Genomic DNA, 27,692 nt, shown 5'->3' with positions numbered 1-27,692 from the left:
ATGCACACAGAAGCTCTAAATATTTGTGTGAATAAAGGGGCTTTCCCTGAATTTTTATCGCAAAATTGAGCAAATAAAAGTAGATTCCTTGCTGAGTCATAGAGAAATTAGACCTTGTAAAAATACTAGGGATTGAAATTCTTATTATACTTAAGTGAAGGTAAAATTCCTCTAAATTTAACCATTTTCTATATGCTACATGTATCTATTACCTCAATACAAGTAGAAAATGTTCTTTTACCTGAAAGAAGTTGGAGTTTCTAATTCTAATCCTCAGCATTTCTAAAGCCAGAAAGACTTGTCTGTCAAAAATTATCTGCTAGTTATTAAACCATTTTATTTAAATCTCAGCTCTAGATCAGTAAATGTGTAAATTTTATAATTTGAGAAAATTCCATTGATGTGTCCACACATTTTGTCATGCAATTCCTGGACCACAGAATTTCTGGGTATATATTTTGAACAGACATTCAAAGATCTATCTTACTTTGCACAGACCAAGAGGTACATAAATCTATGGGAAAAAAATACAAAAACAACCCTAAACATCATGCCTGCCAGAGAAAGCTAGGAAACAATTTTTATTATTTAAATTTGCTTTCTCTCTGTGATACGAAGGAAGAAGAATCAGAAGAAAGAGTTAATAAGAGTGAAGTTGCTCCACTTGATTTGGGGAAGGTGGAAGTTCAGGGCTTTATTGTGTATTGAATTACCAAATGTGAAAAAATCTCCAGCAAAGATGAATGAGCAAATTTTACTCTGTTGTGATCTGTAAGCTAATAGAAGTATTTTCTTGAGACAGATGTAAGAGATTTAACCTGCTATTGTGAGCAAAGCATTGCACTTTGTGTGTGGTTCTCTCACCTACCAAGCAAACATTGTGGGCATCACTGCATTAACTGGCAGGTGAGTCTGAGTCTTTTCTCCTCTCCTCATTCCAGGTCCACCCAAGCCTGCTACATACATAACATGGAAATTACTGACTGACAGTTTTTTTCACTAAAGCAGCAAAATATTTTCCTAGAAAATTCTGTTTTGTGTCCTGCATAGGGCCTTGATGTCTTTTTTTAACAGACATCATCACCCAGGAAGGGGAGCAGATTTCTGCCACTCCTCTCCAGAAAAGAGCTCATATTTATTTCTTAAATCATAGAATTACTTACACCTCTGCAATTACCTCCCAGTTATGACTGATCCTTAAGACTGCACTTTCTGTGATCCTAAATCAATCAATCTCTTTCTTTGTAAATCATTCTGTGGCTTTGAATACTACTAAAAAATGTAGTATTCATCCTTCATCCTACTTTTGAGGAGCTTCCCCTGTTACCACTGCAATGAAGCTTGCACCATTTTTTCTGGGTATCACCTACATTATCCCACATCCCAGATTTCTGATGGAGAGTGGCATACAGCACAAGTGCAAATGTCTTAATCCTGAAATAGAATGCTGGGTACTGCTGACAAATTCGCAGCACCCTGGGTGCAATGTGCAGTCCTTGGAACCAGTCTGGCACTGGGGAGCTTCTCACTTCATGCAAGGTTCACAAACCTGACAGCTATTCTCAAAAAGCTGTCAGTTACCTTTTTGCTGTTCACACTACATGCTTTCTAGGCAAAATTACTTAATTTTGCTTTGCTTTAGGTGAATACAAGTCTCCAAGCTCACAGTGTTCTGGCCCTTATCAGCACTGAGGAGAACCATTTTAGTACCAGAGTTCACAGAGGTGTGGCTTGGGAACAGCTTCTACTCCTTGGTCTAATGTGGTACCATTGGTTAATGGTAACAAAATTGATTTGCCTTATAAGGGAAATTAATAGGCCATGAAAGTGAAGAAAGGAAAACTGTACACTTTAGTTAGCTGTCAAATAAAATAGATTGAAAGTTCCTTCTGGAGGGAGAAAAACAATTTAATGAAGGCATCTATGCTTCAGGGTGGCAGATGATTCAGAAAAATAAAAAGAATAAATTAAATAGTACTAATTAAAGACAGATAGACTCTTTCAAGGTTTCTAGCCCATTTTTCTCTCCTTTTTTTTCCTTGCAGAATTGTAAGTGGAACTCTAAGTGCTATAAGCTATTGCAAAATCCCTGTGAAACACAGTACTACATTGCAGATTTCTTAAACTGCAGACAAAAATATTCTAATGGTATAGCAGCTGTCTTCTGAACTACTGCACCATGGAACTGCTGCACCATGCAATAATACCATAATTCCAAACAATACCTCTGAAGTCAGTAAGGACAAAGTAGACTGTAATTAATTCCACAATACAACAGAGAGTCAAAGATTTTCAGAAGCAATGACAATAAAATATTTTGAGTTTGTCTGTATGATCAAAGAAAGAACCAACCCAAATCAAAATTAAATATTTTTTCCAGTTGTATTACCTTGCTAGAAGGGATTGGAAACCACTGTATTTAATGCTTCCCTACAGCTGTGATGCTCTGAAATCAACAACCCTATGGCTGATTTCTCTCTGACTCTGTTCCTACACAGAGAAATAAAATAACATTTTTTCACAGTGAGAGAGGGATGAGGGATCTCCATGGTCAGAAGATAAAACACACATTTTGGTGCTGAAACATTGAGTTAAATGTTTGGTTCAGATAATCAGTTAAACATCATATAGAAAAGCACTTTGAATAGGACCACTTTGGCAGACAGATGGATCCAGAAAGTTTATCTGCCTGCTGCTGAACAGTCTGTGCTCACCAGTAATCAAGAGCTCAGATCAAACTCTGTGAATGGCCACAATACATCATTCTAATTAGCATTTAATTCTAGGTGGTTGTGTTCATTTTATTATATTTCTAAATTGCTATTGCACTGCTATACAGACAGCTTTTATATGTTTTCTTGCTCCTTTCCCTCATTACATACTCCTCAGATGAATGTAAATGTGGTAAAGGCCGCAGTTTTTCATACTAATGAACAACACAAAGTATTGAGAAACATCTGAGTTGTTGCCAAATTAATTTCAAACTCAGTGTTGCTTAATTACATTTTATCACACTATGAAAACTCTTCTAACATCACAGAGAATGCTGACTGTGTGGGGCTGAGGGGAGGCACCATAGTGGGACTTCTGTCACACTTTACCAAACGTGGGGCACCCTATCAGCATCATGACTGCTACACTTTGGTTGTGTTCACCCTTCTACATGTACAGGGGTTTTATCAGTGTGCCCAGCTTCTCAAATGTCTCAAGAAAGAACCTGAAGAAATAACAATCTCTGCATTCCTGTCTGATGCTCTCAACAGAGGAAAAGCCTACTAACTTTGAATAATGAGGAGCCCATAACAATAAAGTCTACTCTCCCACTGCAGAAGCTTCTTTCAAACAAGGGGAGTTCTAGAGTGTCACTAGGTTAGAAAACATTATGATCTGTATCTAAATATTATTCATTCATTCATTCCTCTTTACCTTCTAGGTTGATATACTTAGCTTGAACATACAAATATTCCTTAATAGCACAACTGAAGGTCTGTCATGATGGCACCAAGGCTAAGGAAAGCTCTGTTTTGATGAGTGGTTTCTTGTTTCCAAGCACAATTTCCTGCATTTACTGCAGCTCTGGCTCACCTCTTTCAATAGTAACTAATGGTATCAGGTAATTGGCACAGTTACCTTACATACTTTTACAACACTCACTAAAAGTACTTGCTTCATTTTCTCCTTTTAATCTTCCAGAACCTTGTATGTTTGCATTACATGCAACTAATATATGCAGAAAATATGAAAATTCTGAAGCTTACACATAGCAACAAATATATATCAAAGAAATGTATATCCATGATATTTGTCTCTGTAAAATAAGGTAAAATAAATAAATTCCCATTTGCCTAAGAATATGAATCCACATCCACTTAGACCTTTTTTGAAAGTCTGAAAATCAGTGATTAGAAGAGAGGTTAATACAAAAATTTCACTTCAAAGTGATATTTGACCTAATCTTTCATCCCACTGAGTTTCAATAGGAATAATGATGTGTCTAACTCTGGTGTATATCAGAATTGTGACCCATCAAAATTTTTACTATATATAGGTATTTGCACTGAAGAAAATAAGGCATAAATGTTGTATTATTTAAAGAACAACAAATTCCCTTCATGTATAAAAAAGAGATTATAATGTAAACTTATGAAATACAAAGGTAATTCCTCATAAATCTTCAGTATTTGTCGTGAGCACCAGACTTATGGACTTCAGTACTATTTATCTTTCCTGTTTCTGAAATTTTTCTTTTAATGATGAAGTAATAGGTTCAAAAACATGTTGCTATGGAAATGTGGAGAGAGGGGGGAAAGAAATCACAAACAAACTCAAAGGTCATAAAATCCCTAAAACCAGTCCTTTCTTCCTTCACAAGGGTCACCATCAGGTCACAGTTCTACCTGGTGCTCAGATAAACAAAGGAACATTTCATTCCTTTGTAGGAGCACAAATACTCAACCTGTGAGAAACTCTAATGGCAAGAGCTCTGCAGCACCAGACATGACTAGACTAGACTTGCTACCATCATCTCATTTTACTGCAAAGTCAATACAGTGTCCACTCCATAGAAATGTTGTTCAGGTCTCTTACTTTTAGGCAATATTCATGGTGAGGAATGTAGTTTCCCACATTATTTCAGTTACTCAGGGTCCAGCAGTGCTTCTATTAACATCAATGTCTGAATTCACATGTACTTCAAAGACAGCTGGAGCCATGATGTGTTAACTGGAATAAAGGAGCCTAAATGAACCTGGGAGGAAAAAAATTACTCTGGGACTTCAGGCTTCACTCATTGTTTCTGGTAGCACTCGGGACTACATAACTAAAAAATGATTCCACATTCATGGAACTTTGTCTCCCCACCACCTACATAGACCTACAGTTTTGGGGTTTTTTTCATTTTTAGATGCAATGTTAACATTTAAAATCATTATTTAGAGTCTAATAAAGTTTGTTAATATGCTGTTACTATATGTTACTAAAAGAGAATACATTTAAGAAAAAAAAAATTAAGTAGCTCTCTATTCCTTAGAGATAACCATTTTGGAGGTTTGGTGAAGGTTTTTGAAGATTTCCTCATTACATAGCAATCCAGCTTTGTTGTATTCAGTCATTTATTATGGAGTTGCTAAAAATAGAGTACAGAACAATGACAGCAGAATCTGCTACCATGAAAAATGACATCCCATTTCTCATTAAAAAGGCAGTGGCTGCTAATCTGTGTGTATAAATACTTCTTGATGCCTGTGGCAAAATGACATTTTAAAGACTATTTCTCACTATTTCTCCACTTATAAATGAAGACTTTGCATCTCAGAATACCATAAAAGAGGAAAACGCCCTAGAACTAAAATGCAGGTCTTTATAGCCTAAGAAAAAAACAAAACAAGAAAAAAAAACCAACAAAAACCCCAGAGATATTATTTGGTTTTTGCTAACCCCTTTTCAATTATTCTCTGCCCAGGTCACATCTCCCTTAGCATGGAACAGGTTAATACACATCTCTGGCTTTGATCAAGTTATTAAAAGTCTGACATTCTGCTGGTATTTGAGATTATGTGTACCCATTCCTGCCCTCACACCTTTCCTTCTCCAGGCCTAATCTATTGTTGAATAAACAATACAGTCCCCTGCTGTTAAACCACAAAGCATTTTTCTGACACTGTATTAAAGCAGGGTGAAGCAAACCACCACAGAGTTAGAAATATCTAGGTACCAGCTAGTTTAGACTAGAAATTCATTTGCTCTGGTGATGGGTTGTGTTGTAACAGAGGCAGCAGCTCATGCAGAAGGGCACACAGTGGGGGCAGACACTCTGGGGAGAGCAGCACATGTGCTGCTCAGCAGTAGTGGAGACACACTGCAGGGCTCAGTCCCCAGCCCACTGGAGCAATTCCCCAGCACATCTGGGACCTCAACTCGAGTATAGATGCATCTTTTCAGGTCAGGGGCTGCAGAGATGCCTCACTGATTCTGTGGGTCAACAGCCAGCTTTACTGTGACCATGGGACTGTTTGAGGATTGAGAACTGCTGGAAAGAGACAGGACCCACCTTTCAAAGAGGGAAAAAATCATCTTTGTCATCAAGCTGTGCAAGCAAGTGGGAAGAGCTTTAAAATTGGAGCAATGGGACAAAGTCTGCAGCCAGTAATTAAATGAGGAAGTGGTGGACTGGGTTGGCAAGCAAGAGTTCCAGGGTGATATGGACTGAAATATCCTTTTTATGAAAAAATATAAAAAAATAGTTGAAAGAGGTCCATTTTAAGCACAGGCACAGAAATAAAGGAGCACCTGAAAGCAAAGACAGCATCGTGGGGAACACACTCATACCTTTTCTGGGAAATGAGCATGGCTGGGTACCTCTTTGAAGTGCCTGTATAGTAACACATGAAACAGAGGAACAAATGAAGAAACAGAGGTCAGTGTGTAGCTGCAGGGCTGTGAAAGCATCCTAGAGGTGAGGTAAGAATTCACACAGCTGAAGTGCTGCAGTGGATGGAGGCATGTCCCACTTTAGGGACATTTAAGTACAGGCCAGGATGGCACAAAGGGAAAGTCATTTTAAGGGAGTGAATACATGAAGGAGTACTTTCTGATGAATGATGAGCTAGCTGAGACCTTGGGGATCAGGATTAGAGGTCAAACCAAAGTGGTCAGTACAACTGTGTGTGTCTACTACAGGACATCTGATCAGAAAAATGCAAACAAAAGCTTCACATAATTTCATTTTTTCAAGCCATGATACTCATGGAAGACTTGAATAACCTCAGTATCTCCTGGAGAAACAACACAGGAGAGCAGCAGCACATCAAGATGTAAGTAGTGCACTCTAAGGGTTAATACTAGGGAAAACACTGTTTAACATCTTCATTATTAATTGGATAATGAGACAGCATTAGATGCTCAGTAATTTGAACATGATAAAAAAAACTGAAAGAAGCAATTGATAAACCACAAAGTGGTGCTGATATTCAAAGGTCAAAAAAATGAGCTGACATGCATCTCATGAAATACAGCAAACATAAATTCCTGTACCCACATGCTGCAGATTGCTTTGCCAAAAAGGATCTTGGGATCCTGTTAGATGAGTTGAAAATCAACCAAGGTCCATGTGCACTTGTGCTATAGAAAGCCAAGAACCTCCTGGACTGTATTAGCAAGAACATTGCCAGAAGTGGGACAGCTGCTCAGCAAGGGGGATGCATCTGGGGTACTGTGCCTAGGTCTGGTCTCCAACAGAAGACAGGGATATGTTGGAGAGGGTCCAGCAAAGGGCAGCATACATGATTAAGGGACTGGAGCCTCTGTCATATACAGAGAGACTGAAAATGCTGGGACTGTTTAAACTGAAGAAATAATGGCCCAGAGGAGATGTTTTTGATATTTGTAAATACCTAATGGGGGAAGAAAAGAAAATGGAGCCAAACTTTTCCTCATGGGACCCAATGACTAGACAAGAAGACACAAACTTGAACAGAGAAAAGTCTGTTTAAGTACAAGAAAAAGCTTCTTTTTATCCCCAACAGGTTCTCCAGAGAGGGAGTGGAGTTTTCTTCCTTAGCAATATTCAAAACCTGATCAGGCACAACCCTGAGCAAACAGCACTAGGTGTGCCTGCCTTGAGATGGAGTTTCAACCAGATGATCCAGAGGTGCCAACCTCACCTGCTCTGGTTTATGTGACATATGGTGATTATACATTGGATGCCAGGGGGCACATAGAACTGTGTGCAGAGTAGGAGCAAATTTGGCGCCTAAAAAACCCATATCTACATCTGTAAATCTACAGGTATGAATATATTATATCTGAAAATAAGTATAGTGAGAAACTGTGATGTAGATTATAGTAGTAATTTGTTTAAATGATTCTTGGATCTGTGGAAAAGGGTAAAGGCAAAATGCAGGGAAAGAAAGAGAAATTGTTACAAGTTGTCACTAAAGCAGACACAATCAGCAGTTTGAGTTTATCAGCTGTCATGACAGCAATAAAAATAAAGGATATAATAGGGTATATTTTATCACAAGTATTTTCCCTTATATAAGCACTACCATGTAGAAGAGATACTGACTGTCAAAAAGATGCTGATTTCTCCCTTTGTCCTCCAGCATGCCTATATTTTATGAATTTTCAGTTGTGTCACCAGTCCCAAGGCTTCCTTTATGCTGCTTTTTACTATGCACAGCTCAAGGAAGATGCCAAAATCTCTGAGAGCTTTTTGTGAGATAAATATATATATATATTTATTTATTATTATTTATATATATATATTATATATATATGTAAATTTATGTATGTGAGCACATGCTTTTGTGTGTATATACATATAAATATAAATATAATATATATATATATATGAAAAGCATAATCCTAAATCTTACTGGCCTGCAGCTAGGTAAATGTCTATAAGGTTATAAGACACAGTCATATACTTTTACATTAAAAAATTTAAAATGTATAGTTATAGATCATTTATACAACATGTAACAAATTTTTGAATGTTTTCATCATCAGTTCAATTATGTGATTCTTTACTGAATACCACAACTTTCTTTGCCATAGAAATACTTAATGACAGAGTTCCACAGGATAATTGCAATATGTTCAAAAGAATGCTTTTTAGCATGGTTCACTACAACAAAAGATACATCAAAAAAGCCTTTTCCTTCTCTTTATCCTTTTTAATCTCTACCATACAGTCATTAGGCCAGCTTCTCCTTTGCCTTTTTCCACATTTTTATCTTTGTAGTCTGTCTGCCATGTTCTCATGGTCTTTCATCACACAGCATTGCATCCTCTTGCTTAATCTCTTTAGAATCAGGACAATCAGAAGTGAATGTAGCTTTCAAAATAACTTGATAACATCAAAGTTGTACCCCTCTCCTGTGAACCCTAGCAAGATATGATTGTGAGATCAACTCCTACAATTTGTGTCAATACTTAATGAGCTGCTCGCAGGTTTTTTATGCACACATCTAGTGAGCATTAAAGCTGGAATTTCTATGACCTGGGATCTTCAGGTGTAAACCGTCTTTTAGAGCTGCATCTCATGCTTTCAGCTTGCAGTTGTCAAGCACTGTTAATTCACCTTGAAAACAGAAAACCTCGACAGAGTGCCTCTTGCACTTCCTTTGTCATTTTTGTCTCTCACCTACCAGTATACGATTGACACCTTCACAATTGCAGAGCTCTCCTTATGTTCTATACCCCATTCAGAGCTAAGGCCACTTGATACCTGCCCATGGCCTTCCTCCAAATTCCTGGCCCTCCTTTTCATGGCTTGCACATCCTAGGAGCACGCTGCATTAACAGAGAAATGCTCGTTAGCTGTCTTTAGAGGGTGTGTATAAGTACTCTTAATTGGCTTTATATGGACGTACTCTACCTCAGCACTAATGGCCAAAGCCACAGCATAGATTAAAACACACAAAAAATTAATGCTGTCACATTTCCAGCAATCTAGGAAATCATCTCATAATAATGTGTTCTCTCAGCAGTAAGTGCATGTTTGATGGAAAGCCATGAAGAGACAGTCAGTGTTGCAGGAACAGGAAACCAATCAAGCAAGGTCCATATGGATTACACTGCGAGCACAGCAGGATGCAGAGCAGAGACTAAGTGCCATATGGAGTAGAGACGGTGAGCCCATCTGGGTGTTTTCTTTACAAAGGACACCCACAATTTCATTATACTCATTCTGAGCTTCAAATTACAGACATCTTAAAAGCATTTGAATTCTTTTTATTTCTACTGTAATTCATTTGTATGTGTATGCAATACACATCACATGGAAGCATGTGGGCTTCTGTTTTAAAGATCAAACCTCTGCTGGTGAGGTTCAACAATGTACACTCAGATTTAAAATTTCCTCAGCAGTCAGTAGCAAGAAATGGCAAAAAAGCTCTACTACCATGGGAGCAGACCAGGCAGAAAATAATGTAAGAGCACAGTTAGGTCCCTAATTCTTTTTAAACTCCAGAGGGGAATTAATCTGAATTTTTTCTCAACTTGCTACCTTTCTTACTCTTACTTTCTAGTTTCATTATTTGAGCCTGGTATGAGGACTTTTCCACTCAGCTATGTAGCAAGGAAAAGGGAAGAGGAAGAAAAGATAACTCAGTCATCAAATGTAGTGTGCTCCTTGCTTGTCCCATCCTGGGGAATAATAAAACTCCCTACACAGGAAAAGCCACAAACATTTTTTGTCAGTGACTCTTTGTCAAGGAGTGTAGTGATAGGACAGGATGAGAGCTAACAGTTATCAACTGAAAGCAGGTAGATTTACGTTGCAGATTAAGAAATTCTTTCCCATAGGGACTATGACACCTGGAACATGCTATTGAGAGAAGCTGAGGTTGTCCCATCCTTGGAAATGAACAAGGCCAATTTGGAAAGGGCTTGGAGCAACCTGGTTTAGCAGAAAGTGTCCTGCCCATGGCAGGCGGTTTGCAACTAAATGATCTTGGTTTCCAACCCAAACCATTCTGTAATTTTATTATAACATTTTCCTCAAATAAAAAAGGAAAATCCTGCACCTCTAAAACCTGGACTGTACTTTTGTACATAGGTTCACAAAAAATGTCTCTATTTTAATTTCCACTGCAGCAGAATAACACACTTAATTATGTGTCTCAGCTGAACTTTTAAAACCAGCATATCAGGCACTCAAGCACTTACCTGATCATGCTCTGAGTCTTATTTAGTGCTTTTTTTGTAGCTGAAGCAGGATTTACCTTCAAAAAGAATCAGGTGTGCTACCACACCCACTTCGTTCATATAGGGGCTAAAAATACACATTTGTTATTTCAGCCCAGGATGTATACAACCTATTTTAAAACACTCCGTTCTTTTACCTTTATCTGCTTTTCACAAGCTCTACCCACCATCAAAGAGAACAATGGCCCTAAACCAACCTGGCAATTATTATACTCATTTACTCCAATGGTTAACCACATAATCCTGTTTCTGCACCTACCTGGCCCACTTTCAAGGATTTAGTCAGTTGCTTAGAGACCTGAAGACAGCTCAACAAGAATAAAATGTTTTTTGTGGAGTTTTCCAACCAAGAATATTTGCATCTGTGATATATACAGTGCCCTGAATTGAATCCATATATCTTCATTCAGAATATGCTAGGACCTTCCTTCCTTTTCCAGCCTTAAATTATTTTTCTGCTTATGGATCAAACTGTATGCAAAGCAATTCACCAATTTAAAAAAAAAATCACCAAATGAAATTGTAATATCCAGCTGCAAACCCTATTCTGATTTTCAGATGACCAGACTGCTTTCGCCAGCCCAAGGGCAGCAAGAACTTTTTGTGTTGCACTTGTCATTTCAGTGCGCTTGATAAATTGGACTGGACAGTAAGAAGAAGCTGGAGCCTTTGGAATTGACTCTATGAAAACTTCTAATACAGTAGCAGAGTCAAATAGTTGACACTTTTGCAGACATATATCAGAAGAAACAATAGATCTACTTTCAACACGACAGTGCCGCTTCATACATATACAACTGCAAGCACAGTTATATGACTGCAACCTTGAGGCACTGTAAGTTTTCTTTCACAAAAAAAAACCCCTTATTTTCTCCTTCATAAAGGAAATAGTTTTGTAAACTGGAAATAAATTTGTACTGCAATAACAATATGGACACTGTTCCTATGTACAGGTTTTCTGTAGCAGACGAGACCCATCAGAGCAAATTAGGACATCTATATGTAAATATGCATGTTATTTCCATTCTGTTACAAAAGTGACCAGCATACCACAGTAAACCATTTAAATGTGATTCGATTGAAAGCAGCTGTCATTGTCAAAACCTGGAAAGTAAAATATTTTCTGCAGCTGTACATATTGTTACTGGTTTTGAGAACACTGATATCCATCCTTCCTAGACTTTAAGGAGATTCCATTGGTCCAAGACTATTCTCTTATCTGTTTCTTGACTCTTAATAAGTGATCTACCTACAGGAAGTTTTTCCTTTATCATTGTTGATCTGATGCAGGCCAGAGGCTGGCAGTTTAGCCTGAATCTTTTGAAGTAACTGGAAATCTGGTGGGATTTGCATAAAATACAAGGAATATTCACAATATAATAATTAAAAAGCCCCAATGACATAGAACACATTCACATGGTAATGTGTTCATACTGCAAGTTAAAATCTGCATCTTTTATGTTTTCCTATAATTTTAATTTCAACTATATTATTCAGTAATTTCTCATCTGAAATATCTTTCCAGAAAGTATCTTTCCACTCTATTAAAGTTTTCTTTAGCATTTGAAATGTCAGGCTAATGTCTTTTTTTCCTAAAATTTGTTTTCATATATAAAACATTTATAGTATTTTTTTTAAGTAGCAAAAGTCATTACCATGACAGTAAAGTACCTGCAAGAGGCTAACAATATTTCTGTGAAAGCATCATATTTTCTGCATGCAGTTTTTCCCCACTGTTTCAATCTAATCTTTACATTGCTATTGATTGTTCTTTTATTTCATATTCCCTGAGTCTAGCCATCTAGATTTTTGTTCATTTCTTTTTAAACTAAAAAACAAAAAGAACACTCCTCAGCAAATATAGCTAAACAAGAAGTCATTTGGAGCATTTTCTCTTCTATTCTATGATGAAAATCAAGTCCCCAAAGAAACCAGAGCATTGCCTTCAGAGGCAAAGCCACAGCAGGAGAACAAAATGACCCAAAACAGAGAGAAGTTTAAATTGCATAAGCTCTTTATCAGTGGATATGAACAAAGATTCCTATCATAATTTGAAAGGTAGGAATTATTCAGCTAAAATAAGAGATGCATTTTCATTCTGGAAAATACTATAAGCACAGAAATTTATCATGATTTAATAATTAATTTCAGAATTAATATGGATTGAAGTTTTGATGGACAAGCTCTGTAAGCATCATCCCTCAAACTGACCTCTTTCAAGGACAGACCAACCTCTTTTAAGTCTATCACACTGTATGGAATATCCTGCTCTTGATTTTACCAGTGTGTGGACAGATGGAGAATGGCTTCTCACTCTTACTCCCTTTAAATATGTAGGAATTATATTAACCCCTTTAGACAGAGCCCTGTGTTGTAGGGGTTTTTTTTCATTAACTTCTCTTAATAATTCCCAGAGTTTTCTCAGTGTTGAAGCTTTCCTCACTCAAATATCTTCAGTGGTCCTTATTCTTAAATGTTTAACTTCACATATGTGCATATTACAACATTTCTGATTTGTTAATGTCCCTGTGTTAATCTAGAGTGAGGCAATTGCTCATGATCCACCTAATTCAAAACATCATTTTTGCAATTTTCTGTAATGTTCCTGTTATTCCAAGAGTTCTTTAAAAAGAACATTAGGGTGGTAAAGATGACTTCAGTGAGTTAGGAAGTCAAGTAATTTTCTGGGGAGATCTAAAATACCTGAAAAACTGTCTAAGTCATCATCTGAGGCTGCTTCTGTTTTCTGCTAGGCAGATGGAGTAGGAGTCAGCTTTATTCTTCTTTCTTCTACTGTATGCATTGGTGGAACAAATAAAATAAATTTTCAAATGCTCCCTCCCTTGAATATGAAGCATCTTTCTCCTCCTTTTTCGTGGTGTATTCTCTGTGGTTAAAGTCTTTTTCATGTTCAAGACCTGGTTGTCTGCTTTTTGTTTGTTTGGAATTTCTGTCTCAAATTTGCTTTTTCTTTTTTTTTTTTGTTTGTGTTTGGTTTGTTTTGGGTGGGGGTTTTTGGGGGTTTTTTGGGTTTTTTTTTTTGTTTGTTTGCTTAGCATGGATCTCATTTGCCTCTCTTCAAGCCTGGTTAGGTCTATTTACTGTCAGAGCCAAAATAGCCTGACAAGCTGTCTTAGATGAATCTCATTGTACCATCTACAATAAACAGCAGCTTGAATTTACGAAGGTTCCTCATCTTTTCATACCACTTAAAAAAAAATCATTAAAATCTCTATTGAAGGAAGGGATTTTGTTGAATAGATTGAGCACCAGAACTTTGACTAACATTACTTCAGTTAAATCACAGAGACCTAAAACACATCTACCATTAGCCATTAAAGTTGCTTTAGGGTAGACACAGCTCCAACACTGTAACCATTCTCCTGAAAACAGGAATAATTAGTTATTAACTTTTAAAGTTTCTACAGCTTTAAATCAATATTTACAAGTGAGACAAAATACTAATTAAATAACTGTTCTACAATAAAAGTGATCTAACCAAAATGTATATATGAATAGCAGCCTTTCCTTTCTAGACTAAATGCAGCTTTTAGTCTTTCCAGTCTTTCTATCTGACCTTGCTGGCACTTCCTAGCACTGGGCTATTTATGAGGGAAAAAGAGAAAACTGAAAAAAGAAAAAAACAAAAAGATAAAAACCCCCAACAACAACAAAAGAATATGTACTTTGAAATTTGGCTTGGTTTCTTGGCTGCTTTTGACCATCCACCCTCCAAAATGAAACTGAAGTATTTCATTAAAGGCCAAAAAACATGAGTTTAAACCCAGATTATGGACTTTATATATATTCATTTTGATGATTTTCAAAAGAAGTATGAACTCTTCCACTTCTGTTATCAAACAACAAAATCCCACCAGAAAAAAACCTCACCTCACTTAATATGCAACACTACATAAAACATAGAGAGCTAAACTGTACTTGCTTTTTCCTAGACTTTTATTCCTCTTTTCTAGCATTCCTTAGAGTAAAGTGTTCCAGCTGTGGTAAATATTGCTCAGGCATGGATCTGCAATACATTTTGCACTTTGATATTCATAAGCATACATTTCCTTCCAAGCTGAAGACATTTATCACAGTTTGACTGGCAGTTAGAGACATATTTTCTAGAAAAAAACATGCTATACATTTGGCTTTCTTTCCTGCTGTTAACTTTTCCTTGTAAGTAGATTATACTCCTTTTTTTCTTTATATTTGTGGGGGTTTTTTTCCAATTATTTGTAGATCCTTAGACATATCTACTGCAAAGTACTAGTCCAGTTCTTTTGCTTATTTTCTTCAGATGAAAATGTGAATCAAATTCTATATCTTTATTCCAATAATTCAGTACTTCTTCAAAGAGCATCAAAGCTCTCTTTGATCAAATGGAAAATGATCAAAGACTAAGCTTGTTATGAAAAAAAAGCCTACACAAAGTGGAGATTCTAGTGCTTTTTTCACTTTTATCTTAGCACCCTGCTTTGATTATGCATTTTATTGTATGAAGAAGGTTGATGGTAGAATAAAGTAAAACAGAAATTGAGGGCCAATGGAGGTGCAAGTATTAGTGAAGTGCTTTGCTGTTTCATGCTCTTGTTTTCAGTGCAATGCTAGTCTCAGAAGCAGAAGGAGTTATACCTCACTGAGAACTCCATTCTCAGGTACATACATAAGTTTCCACCTCAGGTTAAATAGGACTTTAAATTCAAAAAGGGTCTGCCAGCGGGAAAATAATGACAGCTGAATGTTCCTGATTAACCTAGCACTGCCCAGGAGTCCCATGTACTCCAAGAGGATGGTGCAACTGTGTTCTGGTACTAACTGAGCCATCAGCTGAAGTTCCATGTGTATTTTTGCACTCTGAGCATTTGCATTGCAACTAAGGTGACTTGAGATGTTAATTCAAATAAAGGTAGCTTGAGTTAGTACTGAACTGGAGCCAGCTATGACTCTGATAATGAATAAGAAGTTGGGGAGGGGATATTGTTATTTTCATTAATTTCTTAATGTTTACTTGGTCCTGAATTAGGGCTCTACATTCTTCTAAATTTACCTGAAATCAAAATTTTTATCATATGAACTGTACACAATGACTAAATGTATATGCTGCAAAGAACGTTGTAGGAGGGGATTAAAAGAATCCCTTTAAAATCATAGTATCATGGTTTTCAAGTGTAGGAATTTAAATTTCAACCTTGTTTTATGCTATTATATACTTGCCACCTATATATGTATGCTTTTGTACTATATATTTTATTAATTAAACCATAAACACAGAAATTGAATATTTTAGTATTTCAGGCATATGTGTCAAAACAAAGTCTTCAGACAGGCTCAATTACATTCTGAGAATTAAACAGAAACAAGAAAACGCTTCATTTGTAAATCTTTGTGGTGTTAATGAAATTTAATTTTTTAACAAGTGTTACCTACAAAATCAAAAATTCATTCAATCCAGATATTCAAAAAGAAAAAAAATCTTTACACTATTTATACTCAGCATAGAAATTCCTATTTCCTTACTCCTCTCCTCATTTTTCCTCTCACATTTTAGCACCCACTATTTCCAAACCTCATACCTTTATCTAGTCAGCTCTTTTTAACCCTGCACATTTGCATTTTACCACCCCTCACAGAACTGATTAATTATATCCTAGGACATTTATCAGCAGGAAACTGAATAAAACCAGGTGGGTTTATAGATTTACTGTTGGAGATAGACATTTGCAAGGAGAATTCAGACTCTTTTCTCAGAGGTGAAATGCAAATTGAACTCATCACAGCTTACAAATGCATTTACAGAAAGAAAAGGCTGGCAGTTAATCCAGCAAAAGAGGTGTACCAAAGAGAGGATTAATGAATGGGAGCTCAAATTAGAAAAACTGAAATTGAAAATGAAGCAGAAATTATTAACCATGTTTTTTATGATTCGCCACCGTAATGTATTAGGAAGGAAAATTATTATTATCCAGTTCTGAATATCTTCCTACTACACCAACTAACTACTTTTTGAGAAAATGACCTCAATCTAGTCATACCAATTTTTTGGCAAAATTCAGGGATGAGTGGTTGATATATGAAATAATACTAAAGTTATTGATAGGTAGAAAAACCCCAGGGAAAGTGCTAATTTGTTAATAAGTGGAGGAAGAAAAAGTGACAGGGGTGTTGAGAAAGCTGAAATGTTTCTTGCACATTTTTGCATCAGTCTTCATAATAAAAAGTTACATGGAAGCATGTAACTGCCTGATTAATTTAATTAGGGGAACAAAGAAAGTAGTATGGTGTGAACCCAGAAAAGGGAAGGAAAAGTTTACAAGGTTACATCTACATTACAAATTTTCAAAACCTTGAGATATGATGGACTTCTACCTGAGATACTTAAAGGATGATCTGAAAACTCATATAATCATTCTCTTTGTGAAACCCTCAAGACATATTTAAAAGCCACAAGAGTGGAAATTAATAAAAATAGTGTTAGCAAATGTAGAAAGTATAGTGCTTATAGAAAAAAAAACCAACAAAAAAGCAAGCAAAATGGAACTAAAGGAATATAACCAGCTTGTGCTTAGTTCTGAGAAAAATCTGAGCAAACTATTAACAAATATTGCAGTGGCAATACAGATCATATACTTCAATGTCATAATGTAGGCCCATAAGAAGCCAGAAAGCTCAAATGGATTTAATTTCTGGATGGTAGGTGCAAAACACCTTGGATAATCATAGAAAATTGTAGCTAGAGAGCAGTTAGCATAATGAAATTCAGAGGACTTGGGGGGATATATAGAACCCTATATTTTGTTAGGATCCATTCAATGACTTCATTAATGCCACAGATAGTGGGGCACAGGATGTTTAGTGAACCTGCAAGAAGGTAAGGGAGATGGCACCTAAACTGCAGGAACACATACACATGAAGAACTGGAATTTTGTGCAAGACATTCCAGTTGTCCAACAGCAGCCAAACAGATAGAGGATAAAGGGCACAGGATGCAAAAGAACCACCTAAGTAGCAGATCTGAGTCTAAATGCCTGTCCCCTGCTGTAATTATCACGGACACAACCTCCATGAACTGAGCAGCCTTGGTTACTGCAGTCTAAGATGGGAATTAAATGGATACAGCTTAGAGAGATTATCAATAGGTGGTCAGAGGTACAGAAAACATGGAAAGAGAAGACTGGAAATCTTTTTAACATGAGTGTGAATGTGGGATAGATTTTAATTATGTTAAAAGCTGTGGGACAAAGTGATAATAAGTTATTCCTGCATTACAGGACATATAGAACAAGAATAAACAAGCCTCACTTACAGTAGAAAAGGTAGGATATTAGGAAATAATTTAGATTAGAAGGACAGATGTGATAGCACAGGTTGAGCAGTAAACTAATGGAATTTCCACTACTGGAACAATTCACAGGCTATGCAATATCCAGGTCTGAATAAAGGTGAAAACAGTATTGTTGATATACAGGTGAAACTGATACAGCTGATGTAGCTGATATAAATGGTAATCCATGATAAAGTCTCACAATACATAGGAAAATGATGTTCTAGATTAAGAGTTCCATCAAATGCTTTTAAGCTTCTACGACAAATGCAGACTGTGACATCCTTTGGAAGGTCAAATGCTGCTCTTTCAAACTTCTGCAGCAGGTAAAGCAACACACCTGATTTTCAGGCAACATTTCCAAACAACAGGAACATTAAAAAAAACTCATCTTAAAATACCCAGAAGAAAAAATATCCAAAAGGATCATTTTTCAGCCACATTTCCTAAAGCACTGGATTCACTCATCTATATTTTATTAACTGAAAATAATTTAGTTTGAAACAGTTGAGTAGATTAAAAAGCTGGTTTAGAATTACTATTCAATAAACCAAGATTTCAGAATTCTTAATAAAACTAGGAAAGTTTGACTTTGAATTTCCAAGTACCAAAAACATAAAAAGTTTATTATGCTTTCCTCTAAGTTTTTTTGCTGAGGAATTAAAAGACTTGCAAAGTTGTGTATGCATTAACTGCTTGACACAAACCAATTCAGTATGATTGAAGAGATATTCTGTGGGGGTTTGCATTAAAAATGCAAATAAGATGAAAAAGGTGTGCAAAGAAGATTAAATGATGACCAAGTGATTTTTTTTCCAAGTACATACTTGACAATCTAGCAAACTCAATTATTCCTCCCAATCCACATTTCATACTTATATACACATAAAACCCATTGTCTAGTGCCCTCAACGGTTTTCAAAGATCTTATTTACAGATTTTCAAGTTGACAGTAATGTAGCCATAACTTTTGTTGGACTTCAGTTCATTAGTCTGTTCCTCCCTGTGGTAATTTCATTATGTCTTCAACCTGCATTCTAACTCCCACTGCTACAATTAGTCGTGAAATTTAAAGCTACCAGATTGTAAAGTTATGCTACCTACTACCTACTACCCAAGGGTAATTTAACCATTAATTACTGTAGCACCAGCTAACATTCCTCCCATCTAGAGAACAAGACCCTTGGAGCTCATAAACTTTCCTATATCCCTAGGTGAGTACTTTGTTGGTCTGAGTCTGAATGTCCACACTAATCTCACAATAAATAACAGGCCTTAAGTGCACCCTTTAAATTACCAAGTAATTTCAATGGAGATAAAATAAGAATGGGAGAGCTGGAATACAAAAACCACCACAGAAAACCATCAGAGAGAGCAGGACCTCTGTGTTTCTGGTTGTTTTTATTTGGCTGCCTTTGTCCATGGATGAAAAGCCTGAAGGAGCCATATACTGAATAAACACAAACATAAATTCTGCTGTTGAATTCAGTGGGACTATATTCGCAGGGCATAACTCTTTGAGAATTGGATCTTTCAGCAGTCAAAGGTAGGGCAAATAATGGGAAGGCCACTTGTTCACTGTTCTGATGTCACTATTCCTGGTCAATACACACATAAAGCTTGGGCAGAGGGGGGTTCGGAGGTGCTAGTGACTTGGGTTTAAGTACTTTGTCATCTTGTAGGGTTCACAGTCCTACATGATTCATCTCAACTCTTCAGTTTATAGAAAGAAAGCCCAGGAATCAGAAAACCCAGTGTCAGGCTGATCAAGAGGAAGTGATGACTGATGGTCCTGTATCTCTGGAATACCTAAATCAGCACACTAATCAGTAGCAGAGGTTTCTATAAAGAAATGTAGGTTTTTCTCCACACAGTAAAGTACTTCTTCAACAAAGAGCCTTGTGCATTGCTCAGGCCTTTTTTGCTTCTAAGGTATTCTTTCTTGAAGCATCTTTTTTTTCAGGATTTCCTCTCTGTGTGCATATATATATATATAAAATTTTTATATATATATATTTATATATTGTATATATATATATATATATATATATATATATATATAAAATTTTGTCAGTTTTGTTTTGTTTGAATACCTGCCATTCCATTAGTGACTTTTTGAACTACCATACTGGGCAAAAGAGGGCCTAGTGGAGCCCTTCTCTTGTAGCATACAGCAGTCCAGGAGGGGAAAGAGGAGGAGGAAACAATCACTCTTTCAAGTACATGGAATATGATGCACTTTTACAATAACTAAAACATTATTGTCCATTTTAATCACAGACTTAAAACACGGTTTCATCTTGGCTACTATGAAGAAAATTAACTCTGTCCCAGCCAAATTCAGTAAAAACAGTCATGAAATTTTAGGTTAGTTACTCCTGCTGTAATGACTGGCAAGGAAATACAGATACTTCCTATTTCAAGAATTACATTGATGCAGGGCACTTGGTTCTTACTTTCTCTTCTTCTCTTTCTTACTTCTTCATCTTTTCTTTTTTTTTTTTTTTGTTTTTTTAATTTTTTAATCCTCAGAACCTAGCTTGGCAGTGGCAGAGCCAGCCAAAGCACATAATGCATTGTTAAGGTGTTGATGATGCTGCAGCAAACATGCTACTAAACTCATAGAACACCTAAAGCCTCGAGACTTGTGATCTTTCCAGAGTTTCCGTGACAGTAGAATTACAATTATTTTATTTATCTCAGTTGTTTTCTTTCCTTTTTGATATAAACAAAATTTTGCAATTGGTTTCAAGGTAATGGGTTTCTTCTACCAAATTCTCCTTTACCTACATCTTTCTTTATTTCTTTCTCTTTCTTCCTTCCTTCCCACTATTGTATACAGTATACATAGTATAATTAAAACCCAAAATTATCCAGAGATGGATTATCCACTATAGATTAGGGATGCTTCACAGTTTTTACTAACAGATCTTGATTTCATACAAAGGAAAAAAATGTCAGGAGATGGTAATGAGGACACTTTCCCCTAAACATACGAGAGGGGTGTTTGAAAAAAAAAAACAACAAAAATGTTCTTCAGGAAGTGAAATATGGAAAACAAGGTTATGCTCTCCAGGAAGATGAGCTCAAGATGCTCTTTCTCTATTAAGTGGCTGAAGTTATTCCTAATTGCCAAAGAAGAACTAAAGCATCTAAATAGAGGAAAGATGTAAAAGGGCATAATTTATTTACAGTAGAAGAAGAGAAGACTACTAAGCACCTAATTTGCACTACACAGAACTCACACACTACCAAAAAATATTTAATTTTTCATAAAACAATTCACTGCCTTGTGTTTTATTACAAAATTTTTATTTTCTCTAAAATTGGAGGCTCATGTACAAGGCCATTCATCAGGTCATTCTGTAGTTTGTCACTTGAGATAATTTTATTTTTCATTCTGTCCCATTAGTGTAGTTTTCTGTTTGACTGTATTAGCATTGACATTTTCTCTGTAAAGATTTTTTCTTCTTCTTTTAGAATTTGATTGGGAAAGTTTCATGAAGTTTATGCAACTTTTATCTCAAGGAATATGTTCTGATTTATATTGTGCTTATTTTATTGCTGACATTTGGTGACATTTTCTCTTTTGTTGACAGCTTTGTACTTCATTAAAAAGTAGGCTACTCAAGTGAAGGTGATTAATTTTTTGTCCAGCCTTTATCATATCCAGCACATAAAGTACTCTTCTTACTTCCTGCATTAGCTTTCCTCTCTGATTGCTTCTTTTCTGCACTGTGCTTTTCTTTATGCCCCCTTTGTGAAGTATTTTCTCTTTTGTCAGCAGCTGAATCTCTCCTTACTAATTTCTTTTAAAAGTTCAGCACTATAGCAGAACATTTTGTAGCTATTTACTTTGAAGCGGTAGGCAAGCAAAGCTTGTAACACTATGATTTGCAAGTTCCTGTCATAAAAGGTCAAACACCCAGTCTTTCAGTCTTTGTGTTTCTCTTATTAGCATGCCAGAACTGTGATTACTAATCCTTAAAAAATTCTTAGTGCGCTGACTAAAATCCAAGATATCTTTTATTCTAATAGCTGCTGTAAAGGTGAACCAGAGGAACAGACTTCTATGCCCAAATGGATGTGAGTAGACCTGCAGCTTCACTGCTAATGGCAGGAAATACAAAATACTACCAAAGAGCTTTCAGGCAGAGATAAATGACCTATCTCACAGCCACCAGAGATTAAACACCTGCCAAGCTGCAAATAGCATTGTCTTACAACTGCAGGATTATAAACAGCTGATGTTTATAGCAGAACTTTTAGAAGGTGTTAAAGTCTGAGAATTAGACAATAAAAGTAATTGGTTAATTGCATCTCAGTTATTGAAAATTAGAAGCTTTAAGGCTAAATTTTCCAGAGGAGATATACTTTTTCTTCATAACCAATGCTAGATTTCAGAATTATTTTGGTGGTGAGAGGGAAGATGGCAGTTTAAGTCATCAGTGGTAAGGAAGAAAAGAAATTATGTATCCTGAAAGCAAAGACTTAGTAACACAGCTGGTTTTCTGGACCATGTTTTTTCATTTTTAATCAATGCTTTTGCAGTTTCAACTTTCATACTCCATTCAGAGCAAGTGTTCTCCTGTGATGTACATCAGAGAGAAACAGCAACGAAAAAATTTGGAAAGGAACTGAATTTCCTATATGATTAAAATTTAACAAAATTTTCCAGTCCTTGGCAAGGTGGAAGGTATCCAGGGGGGGCTGTGGAGGGTCTCTGTGGGAGGAGCCAGGGGTTGCTCAGTGCCACAATCAGGTGCAATCAGCTACAATGGACCCACCACAGGACAGAAGTGAACACATCACCCAAGCCGATGACACCTCCATGAAAACATATTTTAAAAAATTCATAAAATGCCAGAAAGCAAGAGTAGGTGGGGGAAAAGAAGTGAGAAATAAGAGAGGGAAAACTGACATCAGAGAAGGAGGAGCTCCATGGAAGAACTGATGTCTCTCCTGCAGCTTGTGAGGGGTCCACATGCAGCACAGAAGTGTCAGGAGGAAGGAGCAGTACACAGGAGCAAAGAAACTGCCATGTGCTGATGTAAACTCCTGCACCACTGGGAGCAGGGTTAGAAGAGTCAGAAATGAAAGAATGATGTAAAGCATAGGAAAGGGGGGCAGGGAAGACTTGGGCAGAAAGGAGTTGCTTCAACAGTCTTATTTCTGTTTCCCACTACCCAAATTAATAAATGTCTATTTTAATTAGAAGTGGTTGCATTGTCTTTTCCCAGTTGAGCCTGCCTTGCTTGTGACAGTAACTGATGAGCAATCTCCCCTGCCTTTATCCTGACCCACAAACTTTCTCCCTACTGTTCTTCCTCTTTTCTCCCCTCCACCCTGCTGAGGAGAGGGAGTAAGCAATAGGCCAAGTAGATGTTTGACAACCCAACACAACGTGGAGAAAGAAACTCCAAATGCACGCAAAAGCATGATTCAAATATTGGGCTTACGGAAAAATAGAAACAAAATGAGCCATTTGTCTTTCTTAAATATAGGGTCCCAGTATATATATGTGCTTGTGTACTTTCACGCACAGGTTCCTCTCATCCATGGATCTGATGAAAATTTCTAAATGAAGACTTGAATCTTTATTTGAGTAATCAACAATCTATTTTTTCTAAAGGAGAACACAACCAGAATGCTTCAATTTCCTAAAAGTACTAAACAGTAGTTACACAGCATCTTTCCATGCTTATCATCTTTTCATGCTTATCATTTTACAGCTCAGAAAATGAGGATAAAAACTGTAACACTTCTGGGTTTATCCATTTTATGGAATGCTACAGTCCTAACCTAGTGTAACTAAATTTTAAAATGTGTGTCTCCTACTGTGGATATACAGGCCTAATAGGCTATGAAAATAGATTAGGAAATTGAGTATGCTGCTCAGTATTTGGTCTCTGGGTTTTATTTCTGTTTGCTTAAATAACTTCCTGAATTGGAATAATTTTTATGTGTTTACATATTTTGGGTTATTTTTTTTTTCTGTGCGTTCTCAGTTTTTGGAATGCTAATAGCTCTGAAAATGGCAGCACCCATGTGCCTTTTGCTCCTGTCTGTGGCACCAGTGCTAATACTGCATGTCTATTATCAGCATCAAAATAAATCCCACCATAGGCTTGTTCAATCAGATTTTGACACAGACAACTGACACTGAAAACAACATGCAGCTTGGTTTTGACTTAAACATTAATTTCCCATAGAATGGATATTTTCTTCCTTGTGTAAGCTCCCCTTTTGAGTAATAGCTTACCTTCTGTGAAGCCTCTGGCAACTGAAGAAGAACAGGCACCAATCTCAATCTCCTCTGCTGGTTATCACCGTTTCTGGAATGAATAAAAGAAAATTATCTCTGTGACTTTGCTGAAAATCTTCCTTGCTCCAGCAAAGTGGAAGGAGGTGTTGAAGATCTATATTTTGGGCCTTCTAGCAATGAAGACACATGGCCATCCAACAGGACACCAAAAGCATCAGGAAATAAAAAAAATCTGTCAGAAGTTCTGCTTCTACCATTCCATGACGAGGCTATTGCCCAAGATTTTCCCATCCATTGACATTCCATTGACAATTTAAAATTCCTCTGCTCTGGGACAAGGTCAGATATTGATGATCTGCCCCTATAAACAAATATCCTATATGTCCCAATATCCTATAATGTCAAATGACAAATGTCCCTATATAAAATTTTTGCAATGGGCATAATTAACATATTCAGTCATTAACACATCCACAGCTCCAGTCATGTGCTCTAACATGCACGTGCTGCTCAACCCTGTCAGCCAGGGGAGGGGCTGGCAATCCAAGGCTGTGCTGGTAAACCCAGTGCTTTTCCCCACACTAACATTTCTCTGTGCCTTCATGTAAACTCCTGCTCTGAAGATGAACTCTGAAATAATGCTGTTCTGTTGTTTGCTAGTTTGGGGTTCAAACTGCATCCTAGATCTATGATCCCATGAAGGGCAAAGACCCCAGACATATCATGAACTGTTCAATATTAGTGCAAAAAAATAACTGCAGTAAAAAGGGACTTTGTAGAGATATTGTGAGGATAAATGGACGACTGGAACATGCAATTGCTTTACACTCTCTTTAGCTTTAATTTTGTTTCTTTCTTCACATGGGAAGCAAAAACTATATCCCTGGCTACCATTTAAGTGACATTTTGCAGATCTTATAGAGTTATATGAAAAAAATTATAAAGTACACTCTTGGAACAGGTTTAATTCAGGCTTGATCCATTCCAAGAAATTGCATTGTCCCACCATAAATCATGATTTATAAATTTTCCCATTAAACCTTAAGGTTTCCACAACAGCTGTCTGGTTTTAATTGCACAGCCTTTTCCAAATTAAAGCATTAAAACTTGCTTGTTTTCTACTAATGTATGTTTAAACTGATTTTTATCTTATTATTTCTGTAATACTGAGTAAAAGTCATCATACTGAAGAAATATCCAATATTTACATATTTATTATGCCAAGGGTCATTGTAGCAACAATTAATCACAAGAATTTTCATTTTATGGTGCTGCCTACATTCTGCTAGAATTGAATTGCCACAGGTAGTGGAATTAAAAAAAGAAAATTGAACAGAATTAATTTTTGTGATAATTCCAAAAAAAAAAAAAAGTGTTAGGCTGGATGGTATTTTAACTGTTTGGAAATATAGAATTATATCTTTCCAAAATAAGTAAAACTCTTTTGAGCCAGAAGTTGGTAGCTCTAAAGGATAATGTTTAAATCTTCTCTTTATTTACACTCTGCGTGTGTTTATATAACTGCAAACTGAGAAATATCCTGGTAACATCAGTTACATTAATAGGGTTAAATGAGCTAAAAAATGTCAGATTCACATCTTAGAATCAGTATAAATTTGGTTCTGGTGTTTCTTAACTTTCGAGATTTATTAAGAAGACATAAAACACAACCCTCTGCTACATCATCTATAGAATAATATTTCCTAGTCCAGAGCCTCCACAGATTTATTTTACTTCTGGGGCACACAAGAACATACTTCAATTCATGTCTGAAATTGTACGTTGTCATTAATTACAAACACTGAATTTCCATGTGTCTCCTCTGCCTCATTGTCCTTCCTCAGCAGTAATCCAAATTAACTGTATCTCTATGATCAAATATGCCAGCCATCCAGAAGTGACCACATCCATCTGACTTATCTTTTTTTTTTTTTTGAGGAGGTGGTTTTCTTGACTACCAAATGGCAAGTGAAGCAACAGTATATTAGAAAAAATCTTATGCAAGCAATTTATTCACAAGTTATTTTACTAATGGGGCATCTCATGGGCCAGCTAGCATTATAGTGCTTAGGCAAGGGAACAGTGTAGTATAGGAATATCCTTGGAATCATATAAGACATTGGTTTGATGTGCCTTTTTAGCATGTAGCACTTCTGGGTTAAGACTGTACTGTTCTCCACTCCTCATTTCCTCCTCTTTCCTTCCCTTCCCATCAACAATGCATCTGGCTGCAAACTCAGAAATATTGTGAGTCAGCTATTTTGAGAGTAGCTGTCAGATCAAACTAGAGATTGCAAAGGGTCACATATGTTCATTATAGATAATACATAACTGTCCCACTGGATAATGCAGTTATTTATCTTTCTTTTTAATTATTCATTTGTTGGACATTCATTATTAAATTAACTTAGCTTTTTTGTTTTCAAACAATTCCAGGGTCAGTCCAGGGAGTTTCATATATATTTTCTGAATATTCCTACTTCAACTTGAAAAGAGTAGGCATTTCTAAAGCATTATTATTAATAAAGTATTTTATTACATAAGTGTCAACATTTGATGGTTTGACTCTAACTAAACAGCGATTTATAACCAGAAAGGTTTTAAGTTTTGGGATTTTTTCACTTTGACCCTCAGTCATTAACAGTTCTAGAGCTAAATGATACAGATGCTGTATATTGTATAATTTTGTTTGTGTTTCAGTCTAGACAAATGACTGGAAAATGAAACAGCTGTATTTTTTCTGAGAGCCTGGAGGCACTGTTTCTTAAATAGCAAAACTTCTTATGATGGACAGGTTCAGATTTTAAGAACAGTCCTGCAAACTGCTGCAGCAACAAATGAGCTTGGATTCACCTACAGACCACTTAATATCAAAGACAAAGACATTAGCATTACTTTGTGACATAATGAGAGTTTTCAACTTCCTCTCAGTGTAAGCACTACTTGTGAACAATTTATTAAATCAGAAAAGGTTTCAAGGAAATCAAAAGTAATTTGAGATCAACAGGAAATTTTTTACACTATCTGATCTCAAAGATGTTATGAACTATTGGACTGCTTGAAAAAGGATGTGCATGCACTCTTTCTGTTCTAGAAGGATCTTGCAGCCAGAAAGCCAACCAGCCATTCCCTGGGCTGCATCCAAAGCAGTGTGGGCAGCAGGGGAGGGAGGGAGGGGATTCTGCCCCTCTGCTCTGGTAAGGCTCCACCTGCAATGCTGCATCCAGCTCTGGGGCTCACAGCATGGGAAGGACATGGATCTGTTGGAGCAAGTCCAGAGCAGAAACATCAAGATTAGAGGGATGGAGCACCTCTCCCATGAGGAAAGGCTGAGAGAGAAGGCAAAGTTCTAGGAAAGCTTTATTGCAGCCTTAGAGCGTCTAAAGGGGGCT

General features: G+C 36.6%; 1 long non-coding RNA gene across 2 annotated transcripts in view; it reads right to left on the bottom strand.

The window, feature by feature from the left end:
• LOC108964915 (uncharacterized) overlaps positions 1-27,692 on the bottom strand; it is a 77,437-nt gene that overhangs the window by 11,983 nt on the left and 37,762 nt on the right. The window contains exons 5-6 of one of the 2 annotated variants that reach the window (XR_001993026.3): positions 24,298-24,370; positions 9,202-9,294 (exon numbers count right to left, since the gene is read on the bottom strand). This is a non-coding gene — a long non-coding RNA (uncharacterized LOC108964915). Of the gene's footprint in view, positions 1-9,201; positions 9,295-24,297; positions 24,371-27,692 lie in introns of those variants that run through there. The other variant, XR_007777461.1, reaches the window with a different exon arrangement.

This window comes from Serinus canaria, chromosome 4 (genome assembly GCF_022539315.1).
Source record: "Serinus canaria isolate serCan28SL12 chromosome 4, serCan2020, whole genome shotgun sequence".
In the NCBI taxonomy this organism is placed as follows: Eukaryota; Metazoa; Chordata; class Aves; order Passeriformes; family Fringillidae; genus Serinus; species Serinus canaria.
Note: the sequence above shows the minus strand (reverse complement) of the source record. Positions and strands in the feature narration are given on the sequence as shown.